Below are 12,885 nucleotides of genomic sequence, written 5' to 3' on the forward strand. Positions count from 1 at the left end.
GCAACACTTGCGCAACTGTATCCCACAGCATGTGGAAAAATTTGCCCAAGGGCATGTGTTGTTCATGGACCGCAATATCAGGCTGGCGGAAGAAAACATCTTCTTCCAAAGTGTGTCCAGCCTCTTGGATTCCCTATCCTGGAGGATGCGGAAGGGAACCCTTTCTGGGAGGTGGAGGCTTGCATGACCAAGCTCTCAGGGGTGGGGTGTTGCGTCAGGAAACCTGGGTTACCAGGTGCAGGGCGATGGCAGCAGGCAATTGTCTTGTTCACAGGAGCCCCTGTGCTGGGTTTGTACCAGGTACCCAGTAGGACATCTGTAAGCATCAAAGGGGAGCAGGGGTTCTGAGGAGGAAGCCGTAGGCTGAAGCACCTCTGTCAGGAGGTTAGATTGAACTGCCACCAAAGGCAGCTCGAGGCCTAGGACCTCGGCCGCTCCCCGCACCACCAATGAATATGAAGCTCCTTCCTCCATAACCACAGTAGGGGGAGGGAGCATGCCAGTATCTGGGTAGGTATCCAGTCCACTGGCTTCACCCAGGTACGTACGCCAGTCCATGGGGTCTTGGAGCTGGTATTCTAAAGGGTCGGGCGACCCCTCCAATTCCTCACCGTAACCTAGCCTATAGGAATAAAGCTCAGGATCCGCCATAAGGGGCAAGGCACCTGCCGGTGCCATATTTGGTCTTGTATGACACCCATCTGGCTCCATGCCAGAATTGGCAATGAGGATGGGGGCAGCGCCGCCCTGGGGCACAGCACAAATGGTGCAGGGAGCATAGACGTCGGGACCAGAGTCAGGGAGGGTCGAATGGATATGACTGATGTCGGTCCAGATCCATGAGTGCTCCTCGGAGCTGAGGCCGAAGTTGTTTGGAACCCTAAGGGGCCCCATTGACTCCACAGGGACCGAAGGCACGCCAGCAGAGTCAGACTGCTCAAAATTAGGTGCATAGCCTCATAAAACTCCTTCAGTTGGGCAGGAGTCATTCTTGCTCCCAGAAACTCAGGAAGGCGAAGAGTCTGCCCAGATGCAGGCTCTGCAGAGGGAAGCCTAGATCGACAATGCTCCCGCTCTTTCGCCTCGTCAGTCGACTGATGAGGTGAAGTCAAAGAACGCTTTGCTTTCTTCGACTTCTTTTTATGCCTCCATTTACACGGTTGACCCGAGACCTGGGAGTGGGAGGATGAAGACGGGGACCCTGCGATCGATCTCGAGACCTTCATCTTCATCGAGAGCGGGGCTTATGCGGAGTCAAGTTCCGGGCTGCCATGAGCTTTAGGGACCACTCTCTCAAAGGTTTCGCATTCATGGCCTGGCATTCAGTGCATGACTTTGTGTCGTGGTCACGCTTCAGACACCAAAGGCACATGAGCTGCAGATCTGTCACGGACCTCACTTGATGGCAGGATCCACAGGGCTTGAACCTCACGCAAAGACATCTGCGAGCCACCAGGAGTTGATATCACTCAAAAAGCTTCAACAAAGTTGAAATAAGACAAGTCAAAAAGTGACTAAGGGGTAGCTCTTTCTTCGGATCAGCACTGGCTGGTGTGGAAAGAAAGTAACTGACGCCAGCGCGCCGTGGTAGTATCTATTTGGACCTGTGATGTCATATCTGGTGCGGATGACGCCTATGAAAGATGCATACCTGATCGACGCCATCTAATGGCGCACAGGTACAGCTCAAGAAAAATCTCAAGATCCAGCCTGATGCCTGGAAAATTCTAGGATAAGGAATCTGCAACCAGATATCTCTATTAGATTGGCTTGTCGCTGTAGGAGGCTGGCCCTCTATGTAGTGTGCAAAACTAGGCACACTGTGCAGGGGGTCCAGGCAACCACACGTTGGTTTCCAGAGGTAACAATTAGACCACCTAATGCTCCAATTTTTAAGGTAGCTGGTCGAGCAGTTAGGCTAATCCAGGAGCTGTGCTAAGCATTTGTTGTACTCACAAATCCAATCATGCACCACACACATTGAATGAATAACTCAAGATTAGAATTTATAACAATACTTCAGACTTTTATATAATTTTTAAGACCAAGAGCTTTAAGATATGTTCAGTACTTTTTGAGCTATGACTTTTCAAAGTTTTATAAAGTTAGTCTTTCTGTGCGTAAATATGCACCATAGGAATCAATAGGTAGTCACATTTAAAAATGCATTAAAAATCGTACAGTTGAGTTACCAGTCTCTTCTTTTGCAGGATGGTCAAAGCAGTTGGTGGGTGCACTTTGCCAGTTGGAGAGCCTTGGGCAGCTCCCAGTGCCGGCGGGAGCAGAGGTCTGTAAGGTCTCTTGCCAGAGGCACAGGGCCACTTGGAGCGGCCACCTAGAAAAGGAGCTGGTTTGCAGATTTAAAGATGGTTTCTTGGGCTCCCCTTAGGCTGTAGAGGTTGCAAGGAGTTAGCGACTCAGGGCACACAGCAGGTTCCGTGATGCAGGGCTCAGGGTGGCCGGTTGCAGGGCAAATTGGAGGTCTTGGATGCTGTGCGCAAAGGAACCATTTTGACCTGGAGGTAAGTCTTTTTCCGGGGGCCTTGCAGGATGACAAGGGCACTCTAGTGGGAGGTCTTGGGTGTCACTTAAGTCCCTTCCTCCTGGTCCAGTTGCAGCTCTGGGTGAGCTGTTTTTGGTGATGTCCGACACGCACTGACCAGTACCTGGGGTATTGGCACAACTCGGTCACGGGAGGGTGCTGTGCCACCAAAGTTGGCACACTGCAGTTCTCACCTGGGCTGTCATTGGTGTGCCATAGGGTCTAGCTGTGACTTTCAGTTGAGGAGATATTGTCCGGTCAGTGAAGTGACCCTCTTTGGTGTGCTGGTTCCTTGTAGGTTTCTTTGATTTCCTGAGTGGTGCATCCACTCAGGAGGAAAATCTTGGGCTATTTGCAAAGCCTGGAGGTCCTCAGGGTCTTCTAAGGTCCGTCCAGTGGTCAGCTTCTCCTCAGTGGCGATTGTTGGGACTCTAGTGCAGTTAGCAGGGGTCTTGGAGCCCCTATGGTGCAGTAGGTCCTCTGTTTTCATCGTGCCGGGTTCTTTGGTGCTGTCTTCTTTATTCCTTATGAATCTGATTTTTTGATCTAGGGGAGCCCACTAAATACTGAATTTAGTGGGAGTTTTAGGGGGAATCTGGTAGTGTCCAATAGGACACTTACCCTTGGGTGGCTACACCCACTACAGTGACCACTTCCTGTGAAAAGGGTCACTTCCCTAAACCTCACTGGCTATTTTGCTGCCATCCAACATGGAGATGAATGAAAATGAAATGGGGTTTCCACATCGCCTGCAAGCCCCTACGGGTGGTGCATACTCAGTGAGACCCCTCCTCCTACCTTTTGTGTGGTTTCCCACCTTTGCTCCCGCCAAAAGTGGGGGTTAACAAAGGGAGAAGCCATCTGCTGCTAGCAGCTGGCCTGGGACTCGAGATTCAAGGGCGGTAGCCCTTTGAAGCTCACCGCCAGGGTAGTGCACATTCCTGAGGGAAGGGGGTGTTAGCTTATCCACCCAGGAAGGGCATTGTTTAACAAAACAGAGCCAGGGCTCTCCCCTAGGTTTGTATATTGGCTGTCAGGAAGTGGCATGCTGGATATAACCAGTCAGCAACTATGCTAGTTAGGTTAGCTTTTGCATGGGGCACCTCTAAGGTGCCCCTGGGTACATTTAAGGATAAATCCAATACTGGTATTAGTTTGGATTTATCATCCTGGGTTGTTTGATACCAAACAACCCAGGGTGCAGAGGGGCCATTATGTAACTGGGGAACTCGTGTTTGACCAGTGTCCAGTACATGTACTTAAAATGGCTATTCTGTTAACTCACTATGTCCCAGGTTTGGAAAGGACACAGTGGGGGCATATTGCTCATGCAGCTATGCCCTCACATATAGTATGGTGCACCCTGCCTTAGGGCTGGAAGGTCTGCTAGAGGGGTGACTTACCCATAACATATGCAGTAGGGTGGATAGGGCACACAAGGAGTGTGTCATGTTGAATTTGCCTTTTTCGGTTTGCCCCAGTACACTCAGCTTGCAATGACAGTGCTTGGTGCCTCTGGGTGCAGGTTCCTAGGGGGTGGCACAATCTGTGCTGCTGCCCTCAAGGGCCTACCCTTAATACCTCTTGCCCTGGGTATTGGTATACCCCTGTACTAGGGACTTACAGTGATATTTGAGAGTGTATCCAATTGTGCCAAGCATCACAACAGATTTAGGGAAAGAGCTCTGGCCCAAGGAACATGGTTAGCATGGCCACTGGGCACTACAACTTCTAGGACACATCAACATTAGCCAAAAAGTGGGGGGCTAATGATGCAAAAAAAAGAGTCCTCCTCTCACAGTCGCTTTATCGTATACTGCATTCATTTAATGCTAAAATAGTATATTTCCTAAAATTCCCTGCCCATACTACCCTGACAAACTCTCCCTGATTCCAGCTCTCTCTCTCCGTCTAACAGGAACCTTGGTGCACAGTCTGACTCCAGCATGGATGGGCATTCCTTCTTAGGTCCTCTGCTACTGCAGCCATGTTCCAGATACTGAATATGTGGAGACTCTGCTCACACCAACTGGTCCATAACACTAAATCCCAGGTAAACTCTGTGGTCATCATGAGTAAACTTGCTTATTAGGGCTGCTTGGCAGTCTGCCGCACACAGTACTCCTCCCCCTTATAATACAAATCATCATCTTTGCTACTCAAACTCTCTTCAACCTTCTCTCACACCCACCCACCCACTACTCTTTACTGCCACCAAGTCGGCTCATTGTCAGCCAGGCCTAGGGCACTTTTCATAATTATGACTACAGTTTATAGTAAGTACACAGCATCTTGCCTCACGAGCACTAAAATCTACCAGCCTCAATCACCTAACAGTCCCCACACCAGACACCACAACCCATCAAATTCCCTGCATCCGTCCACTGCAATGCCATCCTATAGGACGTCGAAGTAATTCTTTCTACCACATGTTAAATCTACGCATAACACCCACCTCCTCAATCTCGCCAGCCTCGGATCATGATGAGAATATTTAATATTCAGTGTAATGTACCACCTCTTTTGTTCCGTTCTTCCCCACCTCTCTATGTTACTGCTTTGCAGCCTATGTAATTTAACGCCACGATTTAACTGTATATAAACCGTTTCTGTTCCAAAGGTTTTGCTACAAATAAATACAATTGACTGGCAATACATTAAATCTTCTAGGAACTTCTGCCATCGACGAATTAGGAACAGCAATAAATGCCGGTTACCACTGCGTTAATACTTTTGAAACGCTCACAAAAACAAACATTTGTTTCACCCATTATTCGTCTATTCAAATTATAGAGTCTAATTGACTGATAAAACATTTAACCGCTTTACCAGAAACAATGTACTGGTTCCTTGATTTTCACAGGATTCTTGTCAGTGGACCTCAGAGGTTAATTTTGCTTAAATGCCTTTTCTTTAAAATTAGGTTATTCGTATTAAGCTCGTTATTTCGTTCCAGGCTATAGATCGCAGCTTCCCTCGCCTGTTGTCAAAGACGGTCACCATTTTCACTGTGACTCAAACCCACCCACTTTATTGGTTCCCATGAAGTCAAAGGTCACTTCTGGCTCCTATATCGACAAGCGAGATGAGGAAGAGGCGGGTTGACAATGGCAGCGTGACTGGCCCTATCTCGAGGAATGCTGAGAAAATTGACGCACAGATGCGCACACTGCAGGCCGCTTTGTCATCATAGCCCAAGGGAACTTGTACATTTATAGGGTTAAGGCTCCAATCCATACATCCCCACTTCACAGCCCCTGTGTGCATCAGAAGGGGAGGGGCGAGGGGGCATAATGCGCACCGCACACCTTGGGTCAGAATCACTCTGTACTGTGGGGCTTCCGGTATGACAGAACTACTTTAACAACGTCGGAGGGCGGCGAGGAGGGCTTTAGGGGAATTGTGTGATCCATCAGTTTGGAGATTCACACTTCTCCTTTAAAGTGCAGAATCACACTATTCTCTGATAGTGATGGCTCACAGTGTGCCTGAGAGGTGGTGCACAATAATTGGGGAATCTTGTGTGATCAGAACTGTAGAGGACATGTGCGATTCAGCACTTTGAGGATCAATTAAACATTTAAAGCACTTTGGAGGCAGAGGGAGAGTATGATTCTGCATTTTAGGGGAGACGTCATCCAACAGTTCAGAAGAGATGTGTGATTTAACACTTGGCATATCATGTGTGATCCTGCACCTTGTGTGTGTTGGGAAGGGGGGGGGAGTGATTATGCATCTCAAGGAAGACACGTCTGTTGGTGCGGGCGGGGGAGGGCATTGTGTAATCAACACTGTAATGATCAGGGGTGGTCCAGCATTTAGGGAGCTAACGTAACCCAACAATTTAAGCACTTTAGGGAAGCGATGTGGCACACCTCATTGATAGACAGCATGGGATTGAGCACTTAGGGGCAGACCTGCTGTCCTGCACGACACAGCTGATTAGTAAAAGTAAAAGGATCAAGCACTTTAGGACATGCGTGTCATGTCGGGGACACTTTTAAGACCCAGCACTTTGAAACAGCTACTTGATATAACTTGTGTGATTCAAAAGGTGAGGGAAATATTTGCCACTTCGCCCCCTGTGGAAGCTCTCAGGCCCATTTTGTTGGGCATATTCTGGGATCCAGCAATTTTAGTGAAGATGCGAGTTGCAGCATTTGGTGAGTGCTTATCAAGGCTGAAGAAGTTATTTCTCCAACTAGAGCGTGGACTTCATCTGAGCTAGAAAACCTAGCACTTGTTGGATAAATGTTTAATAAAGCACCACGAGGAAGCTGCGGAGTCCAGAATTTTGTAGAATCTGAATGAGGAAGTGACTTGCAAATTATCAAACAACATAATGCAGTGGCCACTGGGAAACTGTGCTTTATACTTATTGATAGATATAAGAGAATTTAATGTTGCATCTCAAAAAGTTAAAATAGTGATTTAAAGAAACACATACCAGGTACTGATTAGGTCTGAGCGGAGTTCTGCTATGTGAAAGTCCGCGTAGTGCCGAAAAATCTCCGCCACCACAGGGAGTTCCTCAAGCAGTGGAGTTTAGGTAAGTCGCGCAGTTCACGCTAATTTTCAGCACCAGGAGTTTCACCCGAACTGTAAAATCAGAGAGAACAGTATCACACAGAGTGCCAGAGGGTGATAACTTCTTTCTGCCGCTCAAGTAGATTTTCTACTCAAGCGGCAGCTTTCTCAAAGCGAACAGCAGCGTTCTCAATGCAGACGGGCATGACCTGTCGCGCCCACCCGCATTTAGAAATCTCGCTCGCGCTTGCCAACATAGCAATTTCTCTTGCTTAACGTTGGTGAGCCACTTGAGAGAAAAAACTCCACTCCGTGTCACTTCATGTAGTTTTCTGTAACTGAGGGGGCTAAACTCTGTGAACTCTGCCAGAGGAGTGGAATTCTTCACCCACCCCTAATATAGAAATCTAGAGCCTATGTTACAGATGTCACATCAATGAGAATGTTATGGCAGTGCTAATAGGAGTGACTTATCTCACATGCACATAAAAAGCTGTGCACTAAGTACCACCAATCAGGCTTTTAACTCGTCCATGTCACCAACACAATACCACAATCAATAATCCCCATCGACTGGTTGGTTTCGAAAGGGTATAAAAACAAAATGGTGGATCACGCATCAGGAGGAATTAAACATAATTTCTTGAGATTTTCCAACATTGTGTCTGCTTCACCTAGTTTTGAAAGAAATAGTATAATTTCTAAATTGGTTTGAGCAAAGAAGGCATATAATCCAAATAATATATTTCTCATTCGCAACAGCAGTTTTTTCCTGAATTTGTTTGCTGAAGGTATTTACTAGCAAATATGCAACAACAGCAAAGTGGACAAAGATTGCAAAGGGTGTCGGAGCCACATACATTTACCAGCCTTCAATGCAAATGGCAAAAACAATACAGTACCACTATATTTTCATTGTTACAGCAGAATAGAACGATTTAAGATAAAGTTCAACTTAGGTAGGGACCAGAACTTACAGTTACCATTCGAAGAAAAAAGCTATCTTCAGATGGTAGTTTGAAAGTACAACATATCAATAGCTGATTTTAGTCTCTAGAACACAATTATGCAATACAAAGGCATGTTAAATGAGTTGATACCTTTGGATAGTCCTGTGGTGAAGCCATGGTTTTTCTAGATCACTTAAATCAGCTGTACAATATTAACTTCTTGATCCAGACCAGTTTGCAAAGAAGCCTTTGTAGCACAGTGGCATGATGCTGTTACTCAAAGGTGAAGGATATGAAACCCTGAGACTGTCTCAACACCGTTGCCAAAAACTCAATATAATAACTTGACAAAGGGAACTCTTCCTTTTTGTATATATTATTGCCCTTGTTACTGAGTGATTTGGACTGAGACACTGATAGCAGGGAGGAGGGAAAAAGCATATGGACAATGGCAGATCTGACTTAGGAGGTTAAAAATAAAAGGTACAATAAATTGTGTTGCTGGTTGATGGGGGTAAAATACTACTCAAGCATAGAGATTTGTAATCTTCAAGGCTGTCGTCAACAAGAGATGCAAGGGCCTGCGTCGGGGAAGCTTCACACAGGCAGTAGTTCTAATGTGGCTTTGGGGTTGATGTGGAGTCCTTTACGTTGAGAGAACCCTCACAGCAGAGGCAATGCGTCAGTTCTGCTTGGGTTTGCACCATACAGCAGAGGAGATGCATCAGTTGTGCTGGGTCCAGAGATGTGCTGGCAGAGGACTTTCAGGCCCATTTTCAAAAGTTCAGGATAGAGTAGCAACACTTGGCATGGTAGAACTCACAGATGAGAGAGTCCTGGTGCTGGGTCTAAGGATGCGGGAGCCTTCTGAGCCCAGAGGCTCTAGTTAGGAGATGAGCCAACTAGCCTTCAGAGTATCTTTGGGGTCCATGGTTCAACGGGTGCAGGTCCAGTCCTTTCCCAAGAGGGCAGGAAGTCAGTACAGACCTGCAGCTGTCCAGCAAGGCAACAGTCCAGCAGAGTGGCAGTCCTTTCAGCAGTACAGCAGTCCCTCTTCCTGGCAGAGTATCCACAGGTCCAGCAGTGTACTGAAGAGATGGCATCTAAGGTCCAGTATTTGTATCTAGTTCTGCCTTTGGAATAGGAGAAGCCTGCCCTGGCTCCAGACTAACTACGTGGGTATGCAATACTTTGTGTGGAGGCAGGACACGGCCAACTCAAGTGTAAGTAGGGTTGTGCCCAGCTCCACCCTCACATCCTGCCAGTGATGGCCCCATCCAGGCACTCCCCCACCCCCCAGCTTTCTATTGTGTGCAGCTGTCCAGAAGGACTACATAAAGCATAACTTTTAACTACACCCAGTCATGTGACCCAGAAACAGGCTACAGGCACAAAACGGATGAAGAAGGAAAATGCCAACTTTCTTAAAAGTGGTATTTTCACAGTTGTTACTTAATATCTGACTTTACCATAAGAAAGGTTTTTTCATTACAATGCCAAAGACACCTAACATTAACTAGGTTACTTGTTCCCATTCGAAAAGTACAGGTTATTAAGTCTAATAAGTTAACTAGGTCTTGCAGTAGTAAAAAACGAATTTAAGAGTTTTTCACTACCAGGACATGCAAAACTTAAAATTACATGTCCTACTTTTTAAATACATTGCACCCTGCCCTGTGAGTTAAGGGCCTACAACTTATATGCTGTGCTTAATTTGAGCCGGTGGCTGCCAGCGGGCAACAGCACTTATAAATGTCCGAATCATAGAGTTCCAGAGTGTAATAGAGGTAAAACTCACAGATTGGAAGTCGGAGGAAGAGAAAAACAGTAAAACTGACACCAAGGGAGAAAGCAGGGACCTGATAAAAACAAGAGAAAGGGGTAGGTAGTGTCTGGTGGTAGATTAAGGACTACCATCCTTGGTATGTGGCACACCAACGTTTAATTACACAAGCCACCGGCCTCTGAGCCGGTCTTCGGGCACCAGAAATGTTTCTTTCACAAATTAGGCATTGCTTATATTTATTAAAAAGGGAGGTTTGGGCCTAGCAAAAAGTTTATTTTGCCACGTAGAAAAAACAGTTTAAAAACTGCACACACAGACTGCAAGGGCAGGCAGGAGACATGTTTGAAAGGGCTACGTAAGTGGGTGGTACAACTAGTGCTTCAGGCCCACTTGTAGTATTTAATTTACAGGTCCTGGGTACACGTAGTACCACTTCACTAGGGACCTACAAGTAAATTGAATATGGCAATTGGGTATGAGCCACTGTTACCATGTTCCATGAAGTGAGCACATGCACTTTAGCACTGGCTAGCAGTGGTAAAGTGCACAGAGTCCTAAGGCCAACAAAAAGAAGGTCATAAAAAAAATGGAGAAGAAAGGCAAAAAGTATAGGGGAAGACCATCCTAAGGCTGACAGGTCTATCAGAAGTTTTTCAGAACACAATATCAAGTCTGGATGGTGGAGATTCCTTCACATACATTACAGGTGTTCAGTCCTGGTGGTTTGACATGCTGCCTCTTAACAAGGGCACCCTCATTACATTAGTGAAAAGGCCATTAAGATAATTCCCTTCCTTCAATTCGTAACCATGCTCCCACTCTACTTGTCTTTCAAACTACCCAGTGCCCTTTCTTCTTGACTACCTCCAACCCCACAAAACGCCAGGAAATATTTTATGGTTCCCTGAGTTTGTGCCCACAGATTACAGAAGGGTGATGATAATTTTCAAGGCATCCATTTGGTGCTAGAGTCTTGTGTCCTGAGTTGCTATGTCTATAGTGGTGCCTTTCTAATTTCTCTTGGTAATTTTAGGACCATTCATGATATTGATATTAGGTTGATCCTAACGCTGTAAAAGAGTGACGTAACCATACTGCTGCAACGGTTACTATCTTGATAAGTACTGCAGTACACAGCTGTACTTAAACGGTCACAAGCTGACATCTGCCTCTCATATTGGGATGTGGACCAAAGCACTTGGAAGATTTAGGACCTGATTCCCTGTTGTTTTCAGCGCGAGTCGGATTCTGCGCAGAGAAAGTAGAAAACTCTACGAGCAATTTTATTTTTGTAAAATGCTAATATTTTTTATTTAGTGTGGCGATGTCTTATGATTACAAAAAGTATCCTGCGTCATAAGTGATTTCCTTGTTTCTAAGACAGCCTTCAAAGCTAGAGGCATAGCTTTGTGGTTACTCATAAACGTTTCCAAAGCCCTTTCCAACCTCATCGCACTTCTAAACGTACATGGTTAAGTGCTGCATACAGTTATTAGCAAGCTGGTGAAGCCAATGGATTTATTGTGGAACACACGGTAACCCAGGTATGGAGAAATGCATTTCCTTGTGGTCCACATTAAAGCCAGACCGGTTGGCTTGTTCAGTGCTTGGCAGCAGTGCTGGTTGCTGTGGTACTGCAGTGCTGGTGGTTTTGCGACATGGGATGTACTGGTGACAGTATTAGTGGCAGGACTGGTAGTAGTGGTGACAGTGGTATTGTTGGTAATGGTGGTGAGTAACTGGAGATGCATGTTATTGGTGGTGGTATCGCTGGTGCAGTACTGTTGATGGTGGTGGTGGCAGTGATATATCATGCTACACGGAAGCACAAACATATTATAAAGGGAGTATTTTTTCCCTTAGAGATGAGTCATATTATATCTGATGCTGTAAACTGTTTAATTCTTTATGCTTGTTGCTTACAATACACAGCATGAGATATAAAAATCCAGTCGTCGAGGAGAAAAAAAAGGTCCATAAATAAAATTGTGCCCACGATTATTATTATTATAATACAATAGGCATAATAATAATAACAATACTAATAATGGTAAATAGAGTGCATTAGAGTTACGTGTACCTTCAAAGCGTGTTTGAAAAGGAGTAAAAGATTACGTTTTTGGTGTAAGGTTCACTTAAAAGGCATACAAATGCACTATAGTTACTTTGACAAAGGGCTATTGGTTTCCTGTTATCTCAGAAAAAGCTTCTGAGGATGCAGGTCTTCCACTTTTTTAACAAAAAAGCTGTATATCCATAAACATGGTGTCAGGACAGGAAAGTAAAAAACGGAATGAGCACCGAATATTTGTGACTAGCATTGGGTTTTTGACAGACTGAGTAATCTAAACAGCAAACACTTCATAAACAAAAAAAACACAAATCAGGAATTAAAACGTAATCGTTTTGGCAAAGAAAATACATCAAAGAACACATACTGTCTCTCCACTGCAAGCTACCCATTATGTTGCATCTGCAATCTTACAAAAGGACCACGTGATGTCCTAGCACCAAAAAGAGGAACACAAATGGAAAATGCAACATTCCATGGAATGCCATACCTTCGATGGACAGTCCATCCACGCAATGGCAACAACGAAAAAAACATAAAAGCTAATGGCTGAAGGGACTGACCCAAGTCTCCTTCCCCTTCTCTCTAATTATTGCTTTAATTTTTCGAATGGCTGATGATATGAGTGTTTCTGGACACTTAAGGTTGCCTATAGTTACAGATAAAAGTACAAGGCAGTGTGAAGGAAGAGAGTTCTTCATATGGGAAAAAGGTTTTTATGTGAAGGGAAAAGTAAATTAAAAATAAAAGCTTTTGGTGAAAGGCCACTAATGTCCAAGCCCCACTCCTCTAGGTTTTCTCTAGTGCATAAAGTCAGCATACACAGTGTTATGAAAACGTTCAAGCTTGAAATGTACTTAATCATCGGACTTACATGCACAAACTTAAAGTCTCTTCTAAAACACACGAGAATGAATAGAACGTTTGTAATTTTATGGCAAGACCGGAGGCCCCTATTTTGCGTTTCTTTTCTTGCTTTATTTAATGAGCAGCAGTCAAGAAACTACAA

The 12,885-nt window shown here is 45.3% G+C and overlaps 1 protein-coding gene across 1 annotated transcript in view; it reads right to left on the bottom strand.

The window, feature by feature from the left end:
* ACOXL (acyl-CoA oxidase like) overlaps positions 1-12,885 on the bottom strand; it is a 981,865-nt gene that overhangs the window by 53,218 nt on the left and 915,762 nt on the right. The gene's annotated exons all lie outside the window — the stretch shown is intronic.

This window comes from Pleurodeles waltl, chromosome 5, assembly GCF_031143425.1.
Source record: "Pleurodeles waltl isolate 20211129_DDA chromosome 5, aPleWal1.hap1.20221129, whole genome shotgun sequence".
Taxonomy (NCBI): Eukaryota; Metazoa; Chordata; class Amphibia; order Caudata; family Salamandridae; genus Pleurodeles; species Pleurodeles waltl.